Here is a 24,780-nt window from a genome sequence, read left to right as displayed (position 1 = left end):
AGCCCTGCTGAACCGTCTCACCACTTTTCCCGACGACAGAGGAGATCTCCAGTCCGAAGAGTCTTTATTTGACTGGTGGGGATAACCAGTTTTGCCTTCTTTTCACCTTCCTGGAGCATCTCGTGGCCGCCTTGCCCGTGCCAAGCACCCCGGCAACCGGAATACCACGGTTTACCACTACCGCAAAGAGAAGGGTAGTACCTTTTAACCGAAGAACTCTGCGGCTGGTTTCTTCCCTGGCAGTGCAACGACCTTCATCTTTTCTCCACGGCGAGACCTCCTCTTCCTCTGGACAAAACAACGACTTGCACCCGCTGCCAGGAACAACTGCCCCCGCTGGAGCTTTCTTCACACTTAAGGTACTGTGTCCCGCCTGGCTTCCCTTGCGACAGATCGTTCGGGGTGACATTAAAGCCTCGACTTTCTAACCTGGGCTGGCCTGGGACAACCTAGCTAACTTTTCCTGACTTTAATTTCATCCTTTTTGTGCAAACTATCTACAAAACTCTTTGAGCATAACCCCACTGGGTGAACCTGGACCCCTTCTGCTTGCTCTCTCCAAGAGTGGGCCTTGCAATTGACTTCCTTGCTCTCCAGTAGAACTCTGCCTATCCTGCCTTACTGTGGTTCTTGTAAAAGTATTGAAACTTGTGAGCTTCCATAACTCTGCCTTTTTCCCTCCCTTTTTGATAACTTATTAGAGTGCCATCTTATGTTAAGCGCTCACCTCTGTCTGAAAATAAGTGGTGTTTCTCACTAAGACTTGTCTAATAAGTAACTAGGGTTGTATATATATATGATAGGGACTGTGTGCTGAATTTACTCACCTTTTTTGCTAGTGTAAATTACAAGCGTGTCTTTAAGTAAATAATTAGATACTTTTACACCAAAGCTCTGGTCAGTGTTTGCTTGTGCTACTGTGTCTCTGTACCTATTGTGTATACTCTATATACTGCCTAACTCTTCTTGAGGGAAGTCTGACTGCTCAGCCACAGCTACCAAGTGAATATGTGTGGTACAGACTGCTACCAAGTGGGTTTACTGCCCAACACCTGTAGTCTTAAATCTTTTGCAGTGGTCCCCAAGGGAACTGCACAGGTTTCTGCCTAACACAGACCCCATGCTGGAGAAGGTTTAAGTTACTTACCTAGTTGCCTTGGTGACTGGGCATCACTTATCTTTGTTTATTCTTAGATCAATCTGTTTAAGGTAGAACTTAAATTGTTCTGAAAAGGCATGCGAGTGGGGTGCAGCCCACTAACTCGAGCCTCCGTGCTGGGCATGTAACATAACTTGAGCGAAAAAGAGACCTAGGCTAACTAGCCTTCTGTGTGGGCTGCACACCATAAAATCCACTAATTGGTTGAGTAAAAGTGATTTCAATATACAACGTTGTTGATGTTTTAAGTAACGGTATCGTGCGTGAATTATTTTTTCAATGTTTTTACGTTCAAAATGAATGTAGTTTAATTAAGTAAAAAGTAGTTGCAGATGCAAACAATTGCCAATGCATTTCGGACTGCACTGAGTCCTTAATCAGGGCATCTCCTCATCATCTGATCAATATGAAATTAGTAAATGGTTATACCAGCATTTGGGAAATGGCCCATACATCACAACATTCCCGGCCGAAAGGAAAAATGAATATCCCCAAACATGTTCATTGTGATTCCAACATGTGTCAAATGTATGTAGCATAGCAAGAACCAAACAAAGGTTTAGTAAAGAATATATACATTGGATTCAGATCCACATAGCACATATTTGTGTAACACAGTTCCCAAGTGAACAGAGTCAACAATTAGTTTGCCATTAATTTGTGGGTATAATTTCCAACATAGTACACATGTATCATAATATTATGAAAGAGCAGCATTGGTATCTAAGAACACATTTAGGGCCACAGGACATATATTTGTAAAACAGTAGACAACATATAGCGAAACACAAACCAGAAATCTCATAAGCTAATATGCATAGTCAGTACATTATTGTGTCATTATCTTTCTTACTAACAACAACACTGGCACTGTCTTTTGTAAAGATACTGGTATCTACCATATCCTGACCTAATAGGTAGTCCAGGTGCTTCCCACAAAAACCAATACGGTCTTTCACATAATGCCCAATCAATCCCTTACGTCCAAGTGACCCAAAGATGGCTGTTATCTATAACTTAATGTGTAGATGAATGTTGTTTCTAGTCGAAAATACTGCCGGCTGGATAATGTAAATGTCCCGTGGTGCCGTCACCTTCTCTATGTTTTGTTAGGAAGGCATGGTATCAACAGTAAGACAGACACACGTGACCTCAGTTCAAGGGTGTTATTGAACTTTGGAAAAGGTTTGAAAAATGCCTATCTAATCCTAAATCTAAAGATGGGTGCAAGCTACGACCATCAAATAATAAGAACGCAGTGCTAGTGGTATCTTTGTCAAAATAAAAAGGCCTATACAAAATAAACCTATTGCCAATTCTTACCTCTAATTGCAAATAGCGTGGGAAACAATGTTATATAAAAGAAAGAAGTGTCCAAGAATTTATATGTCAGGATATTCAGGCCGTCGGCCTCCATTCCCCACGTTTTCAGCACGGGACAAGGTGGCACACTCCAGCTTAGCACAGTCTCTGGCTTCTCGAGCAGATCCGCTTTGACACAATATTCTATCAGTCTCCCTCTGCCGGGCTCGTGCCAATTTTAATTTACCTTAACACAAACTTGCTTTAACGTAAAGCTCTCAGCTTATCTCCCTCGTTCGGGCTCAGACCAACTTTATCTATTTTGTCATCAAGTTTCTTTCCTCTATTAACATCAAAGACTTTCGATTGTGCATGGGAATTTGCTTGATCCGTTGCAGGACCACTTCGATTCACAATCCTTTGTCACTCTTTCGCTTTTGCCACCTCTCAGTTAGACACCTTACGGAGACCTTCGAATGAGCGTGCATGCGGTGCCAAACCACTCTAAGGTATTGTATCTTGGTTTCAAAGTTCAATCACTCATCTGTTGTCCAATTTTACTCATGTTGGTTATCACATGCATTTCATACACTGTTTGCTTCAGCGTTCACCATACAATGTTGCTGCTTGAAACCTTGGCTTCAACACAGACCGGTCTGGTATTGGCTTCCCCAACTCACTCACCGGCTGAGTTGATTTCACTGGCGCTGGTTTTTTGTAGGAGCCAAGGACAGTACCATGGCAGCAGGCAATTCTCCACGCCTTCAGTATCGATGCGGGAGAGCCCCGGATACCTCCGACACACAATGCAGGATTCTTCAGCATGGTTTCCTGGCCTTATGCCTTCTATTCTCGGGGTTTCATGAAAGTAATGGTTCCTTGTCGAAAAGGTCAAGGGCACTTCCCTCCTTGTGAGCCCCTTCTGTTTTGCCATCTTTTGCCTCGTATTGGACTGCCATCTCAGAACTGCTGCTTCCTTGTGTGCTTTGCCTTCCTCAGAGTGTGCTCTGGTGCTCTGCCTTTTATCTGTTTGGGGATATGTAATGGAAGTCAGGTGTGTGTGTGATGGCCAGTGATGGTGTAATTGCCTGACCCTGCCTGACTATCGTATTGGGACATGTCGGTTATACGGCTCGGGTGTTAGTCCGTTTTCTCTCATAGCGAGCTGTCTATGAGAAAGTGGTTGTGTTGTGAAGTGGGTGGGGGGGTTTGAGTTCCTAAGTATCCTACCTGGTAGGATGGGATAAAGGTGTTACAGGGAAGGGGATACCATGTCTCAACATCCGGTGTCCCACTCCTCAAAGACCCCTCACCCAGTGATCCTCCCACAATGGTACACCCCCAGGAACTGGATCCAATAGTGATTGCCTTGTCCTGGCCACCTGGATGACACCTTCAGGTTTCTCACATGCCCTTCCCCTATGCGATGTAGCCGCATCTGTTTCACAAGGAAACAGAGAAAGGAAATGTACGTTTACTTGGTCTTTGCCTTTTCGGTGCTTCACAGTGAAACAGTAGGGTTGCAGGTCTATGAACCATCACATGACTCGAGGGTCAGAATCATTTTGCTGGCTAATCCATACTAATGGAGAATGATCTGTGACAAGTGTGAACTTACTTCCTAGGAGGTAGTATCTAAGGTGGGTGATGGCCCACTTGCTGGCAAAGGCCTCTAATTCCAGCACAGTAATGTATTTCTCACGTGGGAAGAGTTTGCAACTAGGGATAAAGATAGGATGTTCCAATGCATCTCAGATTTGTGACAAGACTGCTCTTAGCCCTGTAAGGCAGGCATCTGTTTGCAGCATTAATTCCTTCAAGAAATCTACTACCTTTAGGATCGGGTTCTGGCACAGGGTTTGTTTTAGATTTTTGTAACATACATCGTCCTCGTCAGTCCAATGAATTTTCTGGGGTTCAGCGTTTTTCTGTTTATCTGTCATCCTGGCTGTCCAGTCCAGGACAAGAAGTTTGGGATAAACCTACGGTAATAACCGATTAACCCTAGAAATGCTCCGAGATCTCTTTTAGTTTTAGGTGTAAGGGTATCTAGCACAGCTTTCTTTTTCTCCCGTTGAGGTTGCACACTACTATTCATTACAAAGAAGCTGAGGTTTTTCATGGCAGATTGGGCCAGTCTGCGTTTGGATGGATTGGCAGTTAGGCTATCTTCTCTGAGAGCTCTCATAATGATAAACAGATGGAAAAGGTGGCCTAACCAGGTTTTACTTTACATGACGATATCGTCAATATCAACTCAACAGAAATCAGAGTAGGGCTGTAATAATTTGTCCATAAGCCATTGGAAAGTGGCTGGAGCCCAGTGTAAGCCAAAAGGGAGCACTTGGAACTGAACCAGTCCTAGGGGTGTCAAGAAAGCGGTCTAATCCTTATCGGGTCCATACGCTGGGACATGTCAGTGCCCTTTTGTTAAGTCTAGGGTTGATAGAAATGTGGCGTTTCTGAGTTTATCAATAAGGTCGTCGATGCGTGGCATGGGATAAGCAATGAAGTCGGAAATGGCATTGACTTGCCGAAATCTATGCAAAACCTCCTAGAATGGTCAGGCTTGGTGGCCAATACAATAATGGAGAACCATGGGCTTGAAGAGGGTCCGATAATGTTTGCTCTTAACATTTTAATCACTACCTCAACTATTATCTATTTGCGCGCTTCTGGGAGTCAATATGGTATCAGATTAACCACTTTTCTCTCAGGTGTTCTAATGTAGCGATAGGTGCCTTTCACTCTGATTTCTCCAAGAATACATCGGGGAATAAGATAATTAAATCTTTCAAATATTATTGTCATTGCCTAGATGGCTCTTGAGGAATGAATTCAAAGTTGCCTACCTCTTCTGGCACCAAACAGGATAGTATCATGGCATTGGTGGCAGATGGGTTTTCTTGCCACTCTTTTAAGAGATTTACATGATATAGATGTACATTTTGTTTCCTGTCAGGTTGTGCTACCTTATAAGTACAAGCTCCTGTTCGTTCCAGTATTTGATATGGCCCATGCCACTTAGAAACAAGCTTGTTTTCTGAGTTAGGCCTGTCCTAAAGAAAATGATCTTAAGCTCAGCTTTTTGTCATGGGTGAATTTCTGCTGGATTTGGGCCTTTTCCATATGTGTATAGACTAGATTTCTGACAAGTTTCATATGCTCTCGCAGTCTGGTAGCGGTCTGCAAAAGGGGAATGGGTGCCTCTTCTCCTTCTTCCCAGGTCTTCTGGAGCATGTCCAGGAGCTCGAAAGGAGAGAATACAGTGGATGCCCGAGGGTTTTTTCTCACTGCAAACAGTGCACACGGGGTCATACGGTCCCAGTCCATCCCATCATTATCTCCCAACTTTCTTAGGATCATTTTAAGCGTTTTATTGAATCTCTCTACCAAACCATCTGTTTGGGAATGGTACACTGAAGTTCGCAGGGTGGTAATATGGAGTAGTTCCTTGACTTCCCCCATGAGATGGCTCATCAAATTTGAACCTTGATCCATCAGGATTTCCTTAGGAAAGCCAACACTGGTAAAAATATGGTAGGAGGTGCTTTAAAATGTTGTTGAGTGATGTTATTCCACATAGAGAATGCCTCTGGGTGTCTGGTTGCATAATCGACAATCACAGCGACATATTTTTTTACCCCGTCTAGATGTTTCTTAATGTCCAACGATGTCCATCCCAATTCTCAAAAAAGGGACTTCTATGATTGACAAAGGATTCAGAGGGCAGGCAAGGGGATGTGAGTACTGGTTTGCTGACATATTTCACACGTCTGAATAAAGGTTTTTATTATCAGCATGGAGACCTGGCCAGTAAAACTTCCTGCTAATGTGTACCTGTGTTTTGGATTGTCTTAAGTGTTCCCCGATCAGATGGGAATGCGCAATCTCTAGCACAAACTTTCGGTGGGTTCTTGTCATGACCACTGTGAGGGGGCACAAGTTGTGCCACAAGCAGGCTCCCACCAGAACCCTGAAGTCCTTAAAACCACTGCAAAAGGGCTCCTGGAGCCAATCCTTGCGCCTTTGGCACCAGGCTCATATGTAGGAAGGAAGGTCTGTTCAAACTAGGTCCCATTTATGTACATGGGCCTTTAAATCCAACATGGAAGCACCCACACAGTCTAGTTCTAAGAACCAAGCCATGCGGTCTAGTGTTTCGGATGTGGCAGGCCTGGAACTACTTTCCCTGGTACTACTTTACCTGGGCTATATAAACCACACCCTGACTGCAGAACACGCTTCGTGTTATTCTGCAACCCGCAGCGTGACACTCACTGTGTCCAGCTCCTGGTCTTCAGCATCTTCCTGTAATCCTGCAAGAATAAGAACAAGATTATTCTGTTTTACCTGAGAAAATACCATCCAGCACTCATCATCTCAACTGGGCTGCAATCTGTGGAAACCGAGAGAAGAAGAAACATCTCTCACCTGTGAGTACTAGCTTAAGGACTACCGGTGAACCGCTACCACAGCTGCTGTTCGAACATTGCGACCTGCAATAACGAGAAAGGGAAAAACAATATTAGAACGCGCGCTTCCAAAACATCGAATTCCATCAGTATTACCTGAATTCCATGCGCAACGCCACGCTTCCATCTGGAGCACCACAGCAACATGTGCAAAGGAAAAGAGACATATTCAGGTTTGCTTTCAATATTAAACAACCGCACAGCACTGTACTTACCTTAACGGATTCCGGGGGTCTGTCTTTCATCGCGCTCTCATCCACTCACAGCACCACAGTGGCCTGCGAGGAAAAGAAGAAGAAAACACAGGTTAGCTTTAAAGGACAATAAAGGCGCTGCGCTTCGCGCTTTCTCTTACCTAGAAAACATGCCTCTCCATCCGGCACGCCAGCATTAAGACCTTCGCACCTGAAAAGAAGGAGATAAAGACATTAACAAATTCCCACCATAAACGGAACAAAGACTTACAATTAACAAATTTACCTGCCTTACAGCAGATTCGGGGTCACAGCAGGCCTGGGCCCAAGGAAGGCGTACTGCACCAGTGAAGCAACTCGGGCAGCTCGCCAACAAACGGCAAGTGCCCCTGCACAAGAAACGCAGGACGGATAGCTCACCCTACAAATAACTAAGGTGAGAAAAGAACCCAGTGGGAAGGGGATCGGTCAGAGGGAGGTGGGAGATTCACCCATTAGAGACAGTTATCACAAATCCTCCCTTCTTTAATTGCAGATTCATTATTCAGCACTGGGCAACTACGCATCCAGGGTTCCAGATCTCATAGCCTGCCAGACGCCCCCGGGGATATCAGGTGATCGTAACAGTTCTGGGGATTACTAACTGGGTTTTACTCAAGCCTTCTGCGGATGTTTCTTTTCTATGTAGCAATCCTTGCTTTAAGAAGAAGAAATCGCTTCCCTTCTCTACACCCTCTGCTTTGGGAATTGCTTGTAAGAAGGACTCAGCGAGAGCTGGGTAATTTCACTGGGCGAAGGGTAGGTCGGGATAGATGGTAGGTTCTTCTCCCCTTTTCTCTTCAATGCTTGATGGTTCATCAGTGTTAGGCAGAATCCTGTGCAGTTCCCTTGGGGACCACTGCAAAAAGATTGACTACAGTAGTAAACAGTAAACCCAATTGGTAGCAGTCTGTACCACCCAGATTTACCTGGTAGCTGTGGCTGAGCAGTCGGACTTCTCCCAAGAAGAGTTAGGCAGTATACAGAGGATACACAATAGGGCCAAAAACACAGTCAAACAAGCAAACACTGACCAGAGCTTTGTATCAAAAGTATATAATTATTTATTTAACACACACTTTAGAAAATACACTAGCACTATTAATCAAAAGCAAGTTCCAACACAATCAGAAAAGTATTTACACCTCCCCTAGCAATTACTAGACAAGTCTAAGTTAAAAAAACACTTTTTGTCAAAACAGAGGTGAGCGCATAACTTAGATGGCACTCCAATAATTAGGTTAAAGGGAGAGAAAAAGGCAGGTCATAAAAATAAAACAGTTCCCAACACTTTTAAGAGACACAATCAAGTTACTGAAGGCAGGTTATACTGTAGAGCCAAAGTTCATAGGCCAGGCCCACTTTGAATGGAGCAAGGCGAAATTTGCCCAAGATCACACAGTTTAGCAATGCATTCAAGTCTTTGTAGAAATGTTCAAAAGAGGTTGGGGTGGTTCGAAAGACAAAGTTAGAAGGCCTGGGGGCCAACCCAGTTGTTCCTGGCAGCGGGCGCAGTTCGTGGTTTCGACCAGGGGAAGAGAGGATCTCGTTGAGGAGGAAACTTGGAGTCGTTGCACTGCCCAGGGAAGAAACCAGCCGCGGAGTTCGTCGGTGAAAAGGTGCGTTCCTGGTATTCGCGAACACAGTGGTGCAGCTTGGCTATCCAGCCGCCGGGGTGCTTGGCACGGGCGATTCGACCAAGAGACGTCCTGGAAGGCGAAATGGCAAACTGGTTGATCCCACCAGCTCAGAGGACGAAGACTCTTTCAGCAGAAGATCTTCTCTTGTCGTCGGGAAAGTGGTGAGGTCGTTGCAGCAGGGCTCCACCGGTGGTGTCGTCGTTGCAGATGGCTCAGCTTCTCCCCTCTTTGGATTTCTTAGGTCCTGTGGCGACTTCTGAAGTTCCAGTCCCAAAAGCCCTGCTTTTATGCAGAAAACCCCCCATTCAACAGCCTAGCGGTCACTCAAACATGCTAAATTGTGAGCCGGGCGGCTCACCACTTAGTGCGACTTTGGTTGCTAAGGTAACGCAGTCCAGGGTGCCAATTCCCCCACCCACACATCCTGTGGAACCCAGACAGAGTGGCACCAGTTGGAGGGCTTCTGTGGAGAAGCCCGCCAAAAAGTGGAACAAAGGGCCCGACCTTGGTTGGAGTTACAGAGACGGACACGAACGCCATTTTAGAAGATAGTTCTGGCAAAAAGACCCAACCGGTGATTTAATAATAAATAAATAAACCGGCGGTATCTTTAAAATTTCACCAAAAAGTGGCGCGTTTAAAATCAATGGGAAAATCCCATAGGAAATATTCCACTGGAATATTTCCTATGGGATTTTCCCATTGATTTTTTGGTAACCACTGCCACCAGCCAGAAACTCGACAAGGGGAAACTGGACAGTGCCCCCTTGAAAACAGAAGCACACAACGGGGAGTCCCCCAGATGAACCATTTTGAACCAAATTTAAAGACCTAGCTCCAATTTAAACTGGGTCGTATTCCATGAGTTGTATACATCACAACACAGAATGAACATTACACGGAGTACCAAATTTTTTTTTCCATTTAATAGAAAATGTTTTCATAGTTTTATTACGCAGGCCATAGGTCCTACGTGCACCAATCATAAAAAACACCACACAAAGACATATATCAATGTAGAAAATATATACAATGCATCTATTAGCAATTTCATGTATAGTCATAAAAACACAGATGACACCACCAGGATTTTATGTCACAGAGCTAGATAGGCACATATTCTAACTTTCTGTCCCTCTCTGGCTAACAAGTCACAGATATGCTCTGTATGGCAGTGTCACCCAATAGCAATGCTAAAAATGATTAGACATAGCACGTAAAAATTGCGTCTGACCAAAACACACACATCCCAGGTCCAACTCTTCCTCGTGGTTAGCGAAGACCAGACACTTTCGAACACATTTCCTCAGTTAAGAACTATAGAAATGATCCCTGAAAGTATAGTCCCTTGAAAACAGACCCAGGGGCAATCTAATTAACCCCTTCCAGTACTTCCACAATATGATGGTTTGTACTGGTTCTGTTCACAATTTTGGACTAGTAAAGTCAATGGTGACTTTACATGCCCTGGGAGACAGTAGTCAGTCCCAGGGTATGGAGTCTATGTTTGGGAGTCACTATGACACCCCTGTGTTACTGCACTGAGGGTGCTGTGTAACACATACACAAAAACAGATGATACCCTATGGAGTAAAAGACCCCATGGCCCATAAGCACACAAAAAGTCAGACATGCCTCAAATCATGCCTAAGAGGGGGAGGAAAAGAGTCTCACTCTTAGCAGGAGAAAAAAAAAACCCCAAAAATCCAGCAAAGCTGCTGGGGGACTCACTAGGTTTGGGAAATTAGCCTTATAAGAGAATTGTCCCTAACAATCAGCTTCCCCAAAAGCTCTTCTGGTTTACTTTCTTTAAAATGTGGCCACAATGAACTTCTAATGGTATCTTGCAATGGTTCTGTAAGAGAACCTGTATGTCTCCCCGCAAGTAGTGATCGATGACGTCTATACTGAACTTCCAGGCCAGATTTTGTGGCCAATCTTATGTAACAACGCGCAGAGGGTAGCAAAACTAAGTCTATAGGTATCATTCATCTTTGCCTTGGAGGGATAGTAGCCACTCTAATTGCTACAGATATCAAAGCCTATTGATTCTTTAGTGGCAACCAAGGGGTTGGAGGCTCTATGACTAAGTTTCTGAAATTGTAGGGTTCCTCAATTTGTTTCAATTGAGTCACATCCCAATATTGACACCACATGTAAGGAAGGCGTGTTATCAACAGTAAGACAGACACAAGTGACCACAGTTCAAGAGTGTTTATTGAACTTGCACAAGGGTGTAATAAATGCCTATCTAAACCTAAATCTACAGATGGGAGCAAGCTACGATCATCAAATAATAATAATGCAGTCCTATTGGAGTCCTGTCAAAATAAAAGGGCCTATAATAATAATCATATTGCCAATCCTTAACACTAATTTACAAATAATGTGGGGTAATGTTCATGAAAAAGATGTGTTCACAAAATAATATGTCCGGATGCTCAGGCCGTTGGCCTCCCATCCCCTCGTTGTCAGCAAGGGGCAAGGCGGGTCACTCGAGCAAAGCACACACTCTGCTTCTGCCGCACAAGTATATAGTTCTATTTTCCCAGTTCAGGACCTTCTGTGTCCAACTCTCTTTGCTTCTTGTAAATCTCTTGACACGCAGAGGACCTTCTGTACCAAAAACAACACGCAAACGTTCTTTTCCTTTCACCAGTGTTCAACTTGGTTGTTCACCCTAGATCCCACTCAGCCGGGCTCATACCCCTTTCAAAACAAGGTTCAGAGAATTATTTTTGGGTGACTCACGGTTCACCCCGGATCCCCCTGTGCTGTGCTCAGATCCCTATCTTTCATTCAATTTGTCTCCCTCAGCTGAACTCTGACCAATTGTGATGTACATTAAACTATTGAAGACTTTCGAATGTGCACAGGGTTTAGATTGACCCGCTGCATGACCACTTCAAACTCAATATTTCTTTCTCTCACACTTAGCATCAGTTGGATACTTGGGGGCGTGGCTACGAGGGCCATGTAGGAGGACGCGTTCTGGAGGAGCTCCCGAGATCCTGCAATGATCCGGGCAAAAAAGTGCGTGAAGACAGGCTGTCGACCGCTGAAAATACACATGCCGGTGTGTGAATGATTGGGCTACGCGTGGTGAACTTCTGGATGGTGCAGGAGGGACGGCGGCAGAGATCGGTGCGGAAGAGATGAGGAGCACCGGAGACGAAAGACAACACAAAATGGCCGACCAAGGTACGGAACAAAGGAAGAAGCAGGCCGCACGGTGACCCAGTGAAAGGGGCGCACTGAGTGCACATTTGTCACTTGTGCAAATTACAGGTCCCCTGGGTCATGTCGAATAGAACAGTGAGGCCGAAGGCGAAACAGCCCACCTTAGACGACTTCGCTAAGACGTCCCCGGGTCAAGACATTACCAAGAGCAGGGACAAGCTGCCTGCAAGCGGCATGACGACTTCAGGCGCCAACCAAGAAATCCTGGCTGCGATTGCGGACCTAAGGGCGGCCTGGGAATCTAAGCTCGAACTAGCCGTCACTGAACTAAAAACGGCACTGGACCTCAAGGTCGGAGAGGTGCAGGAGTACGTTAACCTACTCCGACAGGATGTCGGGGCCTTGGCGGAGCGCACGGAGTCCCTTGAGAAGGAAGTCAGCCCGAACACTGCGGATTGCGCCTCCCATAAAGCCGAACTGCACGCCCTGATACAAAGAGTGGGCAACTTGGAGAGCAGAGCGGAGGAGGCGGAAGGACGAGCCCGACGAAACAACATCCGCATCGTGGGCCTGCCGGAGGGATTGGAGGGCCACGATCCCACGGAATTCATTGAATCCATGCTACTGCAAGAGATACCCGGAGGAGCCCTATCCCAAGGATTTGCAGTGGAAAGGGCACACAGAGCCCTAACAAGGAGGCCGCCACCGGGGAACCCGCCTAGGCCTGTGATAGCCAAAATTCTTAATTACCGTGACCGGGAGAGGATATTGGAACACTTTCGTAAGGGAGGAACGATCACACGAGGAGCGACAAACATCACGGCTTACCCGGACTACACCCTGTCTGTGCAGCGTAGCCGCATGAACTTTGGGACGGTAAAGCGGAGATTGAGAGAGGCGGGCCACAAATATATGTTACTGTATCCGGCAAAATTGAAAGTCATTCATAAACATAAAACTTTGTTTTTTGAGACCCTGGAGGATGCCATGGGATGGCTCGATGCGCAAGGATGTCCCCAGGAGTCAGAAGTTTGTACGGAGAAAGAGCTCGGAAGAGATAAGTGATGCATGAAGAAGGTGCCGCAAGATGGCGCGGCACGTGGGACTTGAATATAGTCGCTTGCGCAGCCTTCAGTAGAGAAGGTCAGACTATTGCACTATTTGTCATAAGCACTGTGGTTAATGTTGACTTAACGGGAGCCTTACGGAGCGATTCTCTCTACCCCACAACAGTTTTAGTTAAGTGGCCATTAGGGCGACTTCACCCTACTGAGCTCTGTGCATCGTTCGGTGCTTGCAGGGCTAGATGTGGGGGTGCCTGAGCTCCGAGGATGGAGCTGGGCAGCAGTTGGGGTGTTTGATGTTGGGGAAGGGACGGGTGGGGGGAGGGGAGGGAAGTTGGGGATTTATTGTGTACATAGTTATGGGGAGTTTGAGCTGGTACGAGAAGCTACAAGCAAAAATGGAGGGCTGTATCTGTATCATGTGGGCAAAGGGGAGTCGCTACATGAGAGGCAGGAAGACACTCATGAGCCATGGGAGACCTTAAGATCGTAACATGGAATGTCAGGGGACTTAACAGCTACTTAAAAAGGAACAAAGTCATGATGTATCTAAAAAGACAGAGGATTGATATTGCGCTGTTGCAGGAAACACATCTGACCCAGCAAAAATTGGAACTGGTGGGGAAGAAGTGGAGAGGCACTGTAGTGGGCTCTCCGTACTCTGCCTACGCTAGGGGAGTGCTGGTCTGGGTGGCACCGCACGTTCCGCTCCAACTCACACAAGAGGTGGTGGACACGGAGGGTAGGTTGGTCATATTGAAGGCCTTGGTAGAGAATAAAGAGGGGTGCATTATAAATACATATGCCCCCAACCAAAACACTGCTACGTATTTTAGAACCCTATGTACTCATCTGGGCGCGTGTGTGGGGGTAGCGGTTATCTGGGGAGGGGACTTTAACTGTGTGCTCGACCCAAAGGCAGACAGATCTGATGGGAAGATTGATCGGCCCACCCCGGCGGCCTGGGTATTACAGACATTACTAGATGACTTTGGGCTGGCGGATGTTTGGAGACTGAAACACCCTAATGAAACACACTACTCGCACTACTCAGCTCCGCAGCCCCTGCACACGAGGCTGGATTATTTTTTTGCCACGCCAGATGTGATGATAGAGACCACCCAAATAGAATATAGAGCGAGGGACCTGTCGGACCACTCGCCTCTGGTGCTGACCTGGCAGCACTGCCGCCCCAGGGCGCGGATACCGACGTGGCGCCTCCGGGCGGAGGCGCTCAGAGACCCAGTCTTCAGGGAAGACATCAGGGATGCGATCTCACAGTACTTTGAGGTGAACACAGGCAGCGTAGATTCAGCGTGCACACTCTGGGAGGCCTTTAAGGTGGTGTTGCGGGGTGCTGCTATTGCTAAATCAAAAGGCCTACAGGGTGGGGTCCTAACAGAACTAGAGGAAGCGGAAGAGAAACTGGAGCGCGAAAGTGACAGGGCAGGAGGGGACGCGGAACTTGTGCTCGAGTTGCAGCAGAGGTGTGCGGAGCTTTGGGAAAGGCTCTGCAACCTTAACTACAAAAAGTATGTCGAGAGGCAACATGCAGGTGGGGATAAAACTGGCCGCTTGTTGGCGTGGTTATATAAGAGCGAAACCCCCAGGCCCCCGATTAGGATAATAACCAGAGAGGACGGGGAGGTGGTTGACACCCAGGAAGGAGTCAACGAGGCATTCTTGGACTATTATAGAACATTATATGAGGACAGAGGAGGGGACAATTGGGAGGAGATTAGAGAAACACTAAAAGACATGGAATTACCTAAGATTAGTGATGAAGAAAGGGAGGAACTAGACGCACCGATTACCCTGGAGGAATTAGAGGAGGTGGTAAAACAGCTGCCCACCTGCAAGACCCCGGGTACGGACGGATTCCCGGGCGAGTTTTACAAAATATATAAAGCAGAAGTACTCCCCCCTATGCTAGAGATGCTCAATGAGTCTTTTGAGAAGGGTCGGCTACCGGACACGCTCAGAGAAGCACTAATCGTGGCGCTCCCCAAGCCCAACAAGCCAGGGCATTGCTGCGGCTCCTATAGGCCGTTGTCAATGTTGAACCAGGACAGCAAGATCTTGACTGCGGTCCTGGCTAATAGGCTACGAAGGGTCATCAGTAAACTGATACACCCGGACCAGACAGGTTATGTCCCCAATAGAAATATAACCCACAACCACAGGCGACTCCACCGGGTGATTGAAGAGGGAAACAGAAGCGATGGGGAAATGGCGGTGGTGTCCCTAGATGCAGTCAAGGCTTTTGACTCAATGAGGTGGCCATGGTTGCTGGCGGCCCTGGAAGAATACGGGATGGGGCCGGGTTATGTTAGGTGGGCGAAATTGTTGTACAGTGAACCACTGGCCAGAGTACGCACAGGATCGGTGATATCTGAGAGGTGGCAACTCAGTAGAGGCACCAGACAAGGGTGCCCCTGGTCCCCGATGTTATACATTCTGGCCCTAGAGCCCCTGGCAGTGTACCTCAGACAACAATATGACATGGTCGGTATTGAAGCAGGGGGAGAGAAACACCTAATATCCTTATATGCTGACGATTTGCTACTGTATTTGAAATATCCGGAAGAAAATCTTCAGTATATTCTAGCGGTCATGGAAAAGTATGCAGAACTGTCCGGCATAGCGGTGAACCCCCAAAAATCGAGCATGTTCCCATTGGGGAGCTACATAGGAGTCCCTCTGGAACGGCTGCCAGTGTTGTCCGTACCTTGGGCGGCTGATTCCTTCCGCTACCTCGGAATAGATGTGTATCATACTGTGGAGGGGGAACACTTGCATAACACCGAGGTGGCTGTGTAAAAAATCCGCACCAATATGAAGTTTAGGGAGAAGCTGCCGCTGGCGATGATGGGACGGGGGGCGATGCTCAAAATGGTGGTCCTGCCTAGGCTGTTACATTTCTTCAGTAATATACCATACCTGATACCCAAAGGGTTTTTTGTCAAACTGAACAGCATGTGTAGGGACTTCCTGTGGCACGGCACTCGCAATAGAGTGGCGCTATGGAAGCCACAGAACCTCCATGATAGAGGGGGCATTAAGCTGCCGAATTTTGAGGCCTATTATGTAGCCAGTCAGTTGCAATATGTAACCAAATGGCTCTCTGATGAAGAAACTCCTGAATCTAGGCTGTTTGGGCAGGACTGCACCCCGTTTTACCTAAAAGAGATTATCTGGGTTCCTAGACTTGAAATGAAAGAACGCCCGGGTATGCTGTTGCTTGGGTGGAAGATGTGGCACAGAGTATGCCAACTGATGGAGAACCTTGCCCGTGTTCCCCACAGGTGCCACTGGTTGCCTTGGCTAGGGGAGACAACCAGCTCAGGATGATAATCAGGACCTATTGGGAATCGGTTGGGCTGGCCACATTGGGAGACATATGGCAAGAAGGGGCTATTAAAGATTTCGAAGACCTGGGAGAAGAGACAGGCTTGCATTGAGGCCAATATGTCACGTATCTTAGGCTAGTGCAGACTATTCACAAAACCTGGCCAGAGACTGTACTGGCGGAAGAGCCAGACGTTCTAATGGGAACAATATATGACATATCGGAGGGAGGGCATGAGATCTCTAGACTATATGAGATGGTGATGACCCGGGTGGGGCAGGATTTGACTGATCTGAGGCTGGACTGGGAAGCGGAGGTGGGGGCACAGATGACCGATGGAATGTGGGAACGTGCCATAGGATACCACAAGAAAGTGTCCAGAAATGCTAGATTTCAGCAGATACAGTTATACATAACGCATAGAGCCTATATGACCCCGAAGAGAATATCTAAGTTTGCAAACGCAGGAAGACAAGCATGCCCAAAATGCGATGAGGAAGACGCTGATATGACACACATGTTCTGGTCTTGCCCAGTGATTGAAGCTTTTTGGGGGGAAGTGGCACGGAAACTAGCGGATAAAGGGGTCCTGCTCAACATAGATACGGCCTGGGCCTGCCTGTTGGGAGGGTTTCCCAGACCACGGAACACTAAACACCTTGGGAAACTGAGGGACCTGGCATATGTGCTTGCTAAAAGAAGGATAGCCATGGGCTGGAAGCAATGCCACAAGCCACGGGTAGAGGTATGGTGGCGGGACTTGCAAAAATGGGCGGAGGCTGAAACGGTGGTGTGGCAGGAGGCATGTAGCAATTGCGGGGAGGAAGATGTAGGTAACCTGATGGCTTGGAGAATGTTAATAACAGGACTGTTTGGCACAGTAGTGGATCCTGCAGCTTCGGAAGGAAGCGATACCCAGCCACACGCAGCGGATACAGAACTAGAAATGCAAATAAGCTCTTGAGGGGGGGGGATTTGGGGAGCAGTAATGAGCGTTAATTGATATTCACGAGTTTATTGTAAATAATGCTGCAAGTTTGGTTTGTATTTATTTTTCAAAATAAAAAATTCTTTAAAAAAAAAAAAATCAGTTGGATACTTAACAGAGACTTTCAAATGAGTATCCATGTGGCTCTAGACCACTCTGTGTATGGTATCTTTTCTTGGCCTCTCAAAGTTCAATTATAAAGTTTAACTACTTCCTTTGGCTTCCAATTGTATTTACGTTGCTCATCAGAAACGCCTCACACACTGTTTTCCTTTATACAATGTTGCCGCTTGCAACCTTGGTTCAAAACACAAGATGGTTTGGTATCAGTCTCTCCCACTCACTGACTGTGCCGTCTTTTCTGACGGCGCTTTGTTGTAGGAGCCAAGGACAGTACCACGGCGGCAATCGCTCCTCCCCGCCTTGGTTATCGATGCGGGAGAGCCCCGGGTACCTACAACACACTGTGCAGGGTTGATCAGCCTTAGTGCCTGTTCTTCGGTTTCTTACTTTCCAAGGCTCATGAAAGTAACAGTCTTTAGAGGTCATAGTTGCTTCCCTCTCTGGTCTCGCCGTCTTCCCCCTTGTATGAAATTGCCATCTTGAAACTGCTGTTTCCTCATGTGGTTTGACTCGCTCAGTGCGCGCTTTTGTGCTGCGCCTTTTATCCATGTGGGGAAGTGTGATGAAAGTCAGGTTTGTGTAATAATCCATAATTGCCTGACCTTGCCTGTCCATGGTGTTGGAACATGTCATATATACGATTCTGGTGTTAGTCGGTTGCCGCTTACAGTGAACTGTCCGTGAGAAAGAGTGTGTGACGGAAAAGGGGCGGGGGTTTGAATTCCTAGGTATCCTACCTGGTAGGATGGGAAAAAGGTGTTACAAGGAAGGGGATACAGCGTCTCACCCTCTGGTATCCCACTTCCACTACCTGAAAACCCCTCATCCAGGTGATCCTCTCGCACTGGTCCACCGCCAAGAACTGGATCCAAAAAATCAATGGCTCTGTCCTGACCACCTGGATGACAGATCCCCGGGACTAGCGGGGAAGACTCCTTCAAGTTTCTCATAATACCCCTTAATACCTGTGCTGACTCCTGCAGTCTCCTTTCCTGCTCCCTGCTCTGCTGTTTTCCTGTTCTCTCTCAGGTCTATATAGTCTTCAGCTTTTCCCCACATATAAAGATTTGTTTGGTCTTTCTTATGTTTGTTAATTTCCCCCTTAATTCTAGTCCTGAATCGTATGCCCCTGCTTTAAATAGCTCATGTGTTTCCAGCCGAAATCTGCAGTTTGGTTAAATTTCCTAGATTGAGTCCCTTGCTACAGGTGATCAGTTATGCCATTCTAGACCCTTGCTAAAGTATTTGCTAAAGTTACCTTGTTCTAGTGTCTTGATACAACTTTCCTTGTTCCATACGCCTGCATCCCTCTGTGTTCTTGTTGCTTTGAACCTTACTACTCGCTGTTGTTTGCTTTGAACCCCTTTTGGGCTCTTACCATAGTGTCCTCACCTGTGCCTCTCTGTATTCCTTTGTACCGAGATTGGCTGTTCTGCTCTGGTTGAGAATATCTGTCCCCTCCTTTGTCTTGTCTTACCTGTAGTTCATACTGTATTTCATGTAACCGTATGTTGATTTCTGTTTCATAGAAGGCATCCACTTCATGTCCCAGCAGGACCCATATAGGCTTGTCTTGTCTATACTCCTTTTCTTTTTGGGACTAGGGGTGCAGATACAGAAGCCACTCCTGCTGTCCTCTTCCCAAACCTTACAGGGTATCTGTAAGAGTAACTTTCACAGAGGCACTGAGATTCCTTTTGTCTCTGTGGGTAATCCTGAGTCAAACCTATATGCATCCCCAGATTGTCTTGTTCACCTTCTAAGTCTCCCTTTTTCTCTTTTTTCCTTATTCTTGTGTGCCTCACCTCTTCAACTGTACGTGGGTTGCCTGCTCCTTTACTGCAGGTTCTAATCCTTGGCAGGGGTCTTCTCCCTGAACTCTGACAGAAACCTTCTTACATGAATTCATGAATTGCTGAACAAATTTGGCAATTTTGGAAAAGTGCAGCCATTAATAAGTGACAATGTCTTAAGAAGGAGGAAAAAACCTGGTTATATATTAACGCCATTGACTGTTCCAAGATGTTAATGTCGTTTGAGTGTCATTCGGCAAGTGGATATACGCATCCAATATTAGAGTAGATTCAGCTTTATTAAAGGGAGAATATGCATGGATAACTAATATCCTTTTCTAGGATAAAACTATAGGTGCTCTTGACTCTGGGTTGTCTCCTGCAGCACCATCTTCCTCATCAAACAGACCACTAGTTGGCTGTTGACCAAGTCAATAATAACCATGAAAAATGTTCCATGGACGCTCCTCTATGAGAACGAACACAGCAAAAATGGCCTGTTCTTTGGGAAAGTACCCACTCTAGAGTCTGCAGCCACACTTTAGCTCACTGGACCTTTCACAGGTGGGAAATATCCATTTACATATCAGTCTTTGTCCCGCCCACATGGCCAGTCCAGCACCGAAATGCTATGGCCTAGATTCTAAGCTTTCAGATGAAAGTTACATTTCGTTCCTAGCCCAATCGGTTCCAGAGATACGGACGATTAAATAAAGGTAGTTTTTCGGATTTCAAGTAAAACTCAAAATGACAGGTGACAGCTTGCAGCTGCAGAATTGACAGTTGACAGTTGTGCAGCTTTAAAAATGACAGATGATACGATTTCTAGGAGGCCGTTCTACTTAGGTTAAATAGTTTGGATTAGATTATTTTAACTAAGAGATTGGTTCTGCACAGTTCTGCTAGGTACTCACAATATAAATTTGAAATAGGCCTTGCCACGGATCTGGTCAGGTTTTGGACTGGACTCCGGTTCTGGTCTCGGCACTTCACAGTGATCTGGGTCAGCTCTCTGGTTCTGCTCACAGCGGTCTGGGTCACTCTGGATCTCTGGTCTGGTCTCTGGCAATTGTTCTTGGCAAAAGAATTCAAACAGCTCGCCCGGCTGTGGAATAGTTCGCAAATGATTTTAAGGTTGCTGAGGCCTGCTGAGAAGAGTTCTCAGTTTGTGGGTTTAGGCCCTTGCTTTAAGTTCTGAAGTAAAGTTCTGGTCTTTGGAGATTGATGGATTTGAAGTCTGGATCTCTGGATGTGAAGTCGTCGGTCAGCATGCTCCGCAGCAAATGGAATTGAATGTCTCTACCTGTCCCAGCAGTCTCTTTTTATGTGTTTTGAAAATGGGTGTGTGCCTGGGCCTAGCTAAGCCTGCCCCTCTCTACTTGTCATTGGCCCAATTCTGAATTCTGATGAAGTCTGTTTATGGGTCAGAGGATCCTCCCCTGGTCAGTTTGCCCACAAATCTATATTTGATTCAAATACATCCTTCCCAGATATACAATTTGTTGAAATTACATGTGCACATTATATATTCCTTATGGTCCATGCTTGTCCGCCTCTGATCTTCCTGGGGGCTTGCATTCAAAAATGACAACATTTTGCGCTTTTTAGTAGCTTTCCCCATATCGGATTTTTCTCCAAATTTATACAATTGTGTGCAAGGCATGTGTGCATTTAGATAAGGAAGTGTCAGATTTTTAACACGCATACATTTAGAGTAACAACCTCTTTTCCGCTCGTAACCCCCCAGATCATACCACCGGGTCCTAAAACCTCTTAAAATGTGGGCAGAAAAATCACAAGAATTATGGTATCATTTAGATAATTTTGACAAGTCCGCACCATGAGTTATACATCTTTTTTTAAAATCATATTCTGGCCAACAGGGGTGTGTCTTCCCAGGTCACATGGTAGAGAAACCAGTTTGCCTACTTTCTTTAAGCTCAGCCTGTCCTCAGAGGCCCTGCCCCTCCCAGTTTCTGCCAAGAGGAAGCCACTTTACAACCCCCCCAATAAACCATCTGCCTGGGTCCAGGACTGAGCTTTGTTCAAGAGGAAGCCATTTACGACCCCCCCACCCCCCAATAAACCATCTGCCTGGGCCCTTTGTTTAGTTTCCTGCAGTCCCCAGGTAATTTAATCAGAGAGTGTGTGACCTCCTTTTGGCAGGGGCAACAGGATGCAGCCAGGCCTGGGAACCTGCTGATCAAGTTTCAACTCCTGTGGGGGTAGATGTCAGGCAGAATCCAGTTTCATTAAGCCAGGTTTCAGCTAAATGTCACTTTTTGTTCCCAGTTTTCTACATTCAAATCAAACTGACAATTTTTACATATACATTAAATAATTACTTTCTTCAAGTCATTTCAGAATATAGTTTTACATTCTATCCACCTCTTAGCAAGTCTTTCCTTGGTCTGGTTTTGTTTCATTTGTTCAGTTTTACACAAAAGTCTGGTGGTTTTAAAACGCCGGCTTTCTGATAGTGGTGAGTACTGGTAATGCAACCATTTTTGGGATTAAGAAAATGAATTCCCCACAGTTCTGAGTTGCTTTTTTGGCAATCAGCATTACCATTCCCAATGGTTTCAGGCTACTGTGTGGGTAGCCCAATGGTGGTTTTAGGCAGTGCCCTCCTGTGCTCACAACATAGGCAAAAATGGGTGGCAGCCTATTCTTCATGCATTTCCCTGTGCATTTTCTGGGAAGTTCTGGCCATCATGATGTTTTCAATGCCAGTAAGGCACAGTTTTTGTGGTAGGGCTCGGATGCATGGGTACAAACATCCCACAAGCCCCCCCTTCTTGCGATGGCCATTCTGATCCTTCACAGATGGAACTCGCAAGATCTGGGATGTTTTCCTCATCTTCTTCCGGTAGATGGCACAGTTCAGCATCTTTTCCCCCATCCGGTTAGATCGATCGGTTCTCCTCGCCGGTCCTGATGGGAATATTGGGCGGTACCCCGGGCCCCTTGGGTCTCTGCTCCCGGTCGTCCTCCTTGGTCAGTCTCCAGGTTTTCTTTCTCCTAGGACGACAAAGGAAAAGCGGCAATACCTATTCGTAGACATTTTTCCATCACTACTAATGGTGTGGCAGACATATACATTTTATACTTTAACATACCTAACATTTTACTTTTGAGATACAAGTTATCATTCAAAGACAGTGGCTTACAAGAGTATAATATTTTAGAGACTATATGTGGGATATTTTAGGGTTGGAACTGAATTAATCTGGAGCGGTCCCCTCTGATGTTGCAGAGGACTCCTCCAGTTGCTGCAAAGTGTGCCTGGGATGGCAACACTTTAGCTGGTTAATATGGACCCACTTGTCTTCCCCTTCCGCCAGACTGCCTTTGGGGATGCAGATCTTATAGGCAACAGGGGAGATCTTGTCTATAATTCCAGAAGGTCCCTTCCATGTAGGCAAGAATTTTCGCTGTTTGGCCTGGTTCCTTTGGAAATTGTATAGATAGACCGGATCACCCACCTTATATTCCTTTCGGGTAGTTTTTAAATCATAGTGGGTCTTCATGCTCTCGGCTGATCTTTCTAGATTCCGCTGAGCATAGGCAAAAGCATGCTGAAGGTGTTTCCTTAAATTCTTCACATACTCATGAGTTGTGGAGGCATTTATCAACGTTTACTCTTGGGTTCTGTAGAGCAAATGCTGGGGAAGCACCATCTTGCGTCCAGTCATCAACTCAAATGGTGACATTTTGGTTGCAGATGAAGGGGTAGATCTGATGGCCATTAGGACCAGAGGTAATCGGATATCCCAACTTGGCCCAGAATCTGCCACAAACTTTTTTAAGATGCTCACAATGGTTCGTTATATCTCTCCACTGCTCCAGAAGAAGCTGGCCTGTAAGCAATGTGTAGCTTCCTTTTAACCCCCAGTATCTCCCACATCTTTGTCATCACTTCACTGGTGAAGTGGCTACCTCTGTCTGACTCAATCCTTTGAGGTAGACCAAAACGGGAAAAGATGTGGTTAATCATCAGGGCAGCTGCTGTTTCTGCCTTGCAGTTTGGTGCCGGGAGACATTCCACTCACTTGGTAAACAAGCATGTAACGGTCAACATGTACTTGTTTCCTCTAAACAAGCGGATTACAGGGCCTACAAAGTCGATTTGCAAATCTGACCATGGCAGTGTCATCCCCCTCTTTTGGAGAGGCGCACGGTGTGTGAGGGATGATGGCTGAAATTGTGCACACACAAGACACCCCTTCAAGTATTGGTCGAGGTCCTGCCCCATGTGTGGCCAGTATGCAACCTCTCTTAAGATTTCCAGTGTTGTGTGAAACCCCCTATGACCGGCGGTGGCCGCATCATGGGCGTGACTTAACATCAGGCTTCGGAATGAGGTAGGAACCACCCACTGATCGTGGCCAGCTTTGGATTTCCTTACCAGCAAACCGTCTTGGATTCGGAACATTTTTGGACATTTCATCAACACTCTTAGGTCCTCTTTCCCAATGTAATCGGTATCCGTCAGGGGAAAGTTCTCAGGGTCCTCAAGGTGTTGGTAAAACTTACCAATAATTGGATCCCCCTTCTGAGCTGTAATTAAATCAGCATCAGGGGTCTCCTTACTCCATTGTGCAGTTGAAAGATCATTGTGACCATTTGTCTGGGACCTAGTGATAGCAGTGACCTGGATTTCCCCCAACAGGGACTCTATTTCTATTAGATCCCCTTGGATGGCCCCGGTTTTGGCCAGCTGATCAGCTAAGTCATTTCCAGTTTTGTCTGGTCCCTCTACTTTGGAATGACCCTTGATCTTTTTCTAGTAGATGGTCATCCCATTCGATGTGACCAGATCACCAATGTTTTGGATTAACTTCCCATGTTTCAAGGGTTTGTTATTAGCACATAACATGCCTCTGGTTTTCCAATTAACCAGGTGCTCCACGAACCCGTTCCGTACATAATCCGAATCTGTGATTATGACCAGTTTGTGGAGTTGATATTGGACAGCAGTGAGGATGGCCTGATGCACAGCCATCAATTCTGCCACCTGACTACTTCGGGGACCAATTTTGTATCCAGCGGTGGGTTCTGGGAACTCCTTCACCCATGCATTCCCTACGCCGGCCACCAGTTCTTTCTCCCTGTCGTTGTCAACATGGTAAGAGCATCCATCCACATAGACAGTGGGCATTCCCTCACACTTGTCTTCTTCAAAGACTTTGTGTGGGGAATTAAGGTATGCCTCCATGTTGTCCTTGATTTTTAGACTTTCGTCCTCGAGACAGTTTTCCCTGGCACAATCATGCAAGTCAGCCAGACCTTGCGCGAGGGGACTCTTCTTGTTTTGGCCATATCTGACCTCCACAGGAAAGCCTTGCATTGACAGAATCCAGGAAGTAATTCGGGAATTACTCACATTTCCGGCCCGGATTCTGTCACTTTGGAGATATTGCAGAGGCTGGTGTGGAGTCTACACTATGATGTGTTCCCCCTGGATAAACGGG

At 46.3% G+C, this 24,780-nt stretch overlaps 1 protein-coding gene and 1 pseudogene across 7 annotated transcripts in view; one reads left to right on the top strand and one right to left on the bottom strand.

Annotated features, from left to right (window-relative positions):
- The window catches only part of C2CD5 (C2 calcium dependent domain containing 5), a 2,654,621-nt gene that overhangs the window by 2,156,764 nt on the left and 473,077 nt on the right, over positions 1–24,780 (top strand). The window lies entirely within an intron of this gene.
- Positions 10,047–10,157, bottom strand: LOC138514795 (small nucleolar RNA U3; annotated as a pseudogene).

Source organism: Ambystoma mexicanum, chromosome 12, assembly GCF_040938575.1.
Source record: "Ambystoma mexicanum isolate Mex_15411 chromosome 12, UKY_AmexF1_1, whole genome shotgun sequence".
NCBI classification, from domain to species: domain Eukaryota; kingdom Metazoa; phylum Chordata; class Amphibia; order Caudata; family Ambystomatidae; genus Ambystoma; species Ambystoma mexicanum.
This window is presented reverse-complemented; position numbering and strand designations above follow the sequence as displayed.